The sequence below is a fragment of the Austrofundulus limnaeus genome, unplaced genomic scaffold (assembly GCF_001266775.1).
Source record: "Austrofundulus limnaeus strain Quisiro unplaced genomic scaffold, Austrofundulus_limnaeus-1.0 Scaffold35, whole genome shotgun sequence".
Taxonomy (NCBI): domain Eukaryota; kingdom Metazoa; phylum Chordata; class Actinopteri; order Cyprinodontiformes; family Rivulidae; genus Austrofundulus; species Austrofundulus limnaeus.
Genome location: NW_013952437.1, coordinates 2,431,700 through 2,433,895, shown reverse-complemented (window position 1 = coordinate 2,433,895; position 2,196 = coordinate 2,431,700).

The following is a 2,196-nucleotide window of genomic DNA, read 5'->3' as shown; positions in this document are numbered from 1 at the left end:
TGTGTGTGTGTGTGTGTGTGTGTGTGTGTGTGTGTGTGTTTTTAACTTACTCTTGCTTCCGGATACGTTCCCGTTCTCGGGCGCTGCTCTCTGAGCGTACACTCTTCGCAAGCCTTCCACGGTCCATTACAATAAACTAAACACTGAAAAAAAATTGTTTGAATTATCTTTCACTTAATAAAACCAAACGAGAGACATTCACATTCAGCTTTCAAACCAAGATTAAAACCAGTATATAACTAACATTTGAAATGATACTGTTGCTAAACCAGTTAGTCGTTTCCAACGTTTTTTGTTTTGTTTTGTTTTGTTTTAAGSTAAAGTGTTTATGCTACATTTAAAGTTGAGTCCAAATAATTTTGTTGGGGTGAAAAAAAGTTTGGAAAGTTTCATGTTTATATCTTATCAAAGAAAATACAAATTTTTACTCCGTTTTTTAAAAGAATACAATTATTCCTGTAAAACATTTGCGCGGTGTGCATCCTGGAAATATCAACATTATCACGTACACTAATGCTAACATAGCAAAAACAATTCAAAAACAAAGTTATAGATTGTTTTATATTTAGAGGGGAAAAGTATTTTCTTACCAACAGAGCGTTTTAAAAGAACAAACCCACTGTCTTCCTTCAGCACGGGGGAAAAAGGTCTTGTCTTATCGGCACGGCGTTTTAAAAGACTGGAACAGCGGTTACCATGCAACCGTGAGAACCCTGAGAATAACAATCCCTGTCTGTCAGGCATCAGGCAGCCACCTTGGGGAAACACCTTTTATTTCTTCTTTTTAAAACAACGTTGTACACACACTGCTGTATAAAGTACCACAAATAGATACTTGAGTAAAAGTACGAGTATCTTACCAAAAAAATTACTTTGGTAAAAGTTATAGTTTCCTTCAGGAGTTTGTATTTATCCATTTATTTTTCAGGTGAGCGGACRGATGTTGGGTGTGTGGTCCTGTGTTTTGTTGGTGTATATTTAATATACTTCTAATCTCTATTTCAATCTTTCTAATTACTTCTCTCTGTGTTTTTCTCTCTGTCTCTATTTTCTCTTCACTTAAAAAAGTCACTGATGAAGAAACAAACTAATAATATTTATTTTCTTTTTCTACTGAATTGACAAAAAAGATGAACCCCCCCCCCAAAAAAAATATGCAGAAATTACTATATTGTATTCAAATAATTAATTATGTTAATTTTGAAATGTTGAATTATCGTATCAGCAGCTCAAAATTATCGTTTTTTGAGGAAAATTATCGTACACACCCAAGTTACACTCTAGAGAGGCTCAAATTTATAAATATATCCTGCTCAGCTCACAAGTGCTCTGTATTCAACAAACTGCACATTCTTTTGTTTATTATATAGTTAAAAAGCACTGTTGGGTGTCTGTTTTCTTACCAATTTCTTTCTTATCTGTTTCCTTATCAATGTATCATGTGACTGAAAGTTCTGAAATATAATAATAAAAAACTGAAGCACTTTTTTTGAGCAGTAGCAACAGAAAACCTGCTTTAGAGCAAAAACGCCTTAAAATTTTAAGGTTTTTCCTGTGAGCTAGAAAAGCTTTCTTCTTTCCAGCTGGGAAATCTCAATATTTAAATACTATTTGAAGTTTCTTCTTTATAATGACGTCAAAAATTATTCATTTAATTACATAAAATTAGGACTCAGACCAAGTCTTATTGTATTTTTGTAACAAACAAGACAAATTGGGTCATATTTTTAAGGACTTACTTATGATATCAGAATGATCCAGGTATCAAAATGTATCTGAAAATGTGATTAGGCCATCTTGACCAAATTTGACTTAATCCTCATTTCGCCACGATGGGACACATATTATGTCTATTGTTCACTTCAATAATCAGTGATAGTTTTAGTTTATTAATTTTTTTTGTTATTATTATTTATTTTATTATTATTACTTTTTTGCTGTGACGGGATTCACACAAAATTCATTTAAAAATAAATCTTAAGCAACTGTTTCCTTGTGTACCTGTGATGTGTTTTTACAAGCAGGTTTGCAGATTACTAAAACTTGTAAATTTCAGTAAGAAACCAATGCATGGAAACAAAGCCAGTTAACACAGATGCCTGCTCTGTAAAAGCCATGGAGACATAATTCTTAACCATTGATAAGAAAGATGTTCACACATTTTACACATTGTCAGGGTGCAGCAGCTCATCTGTC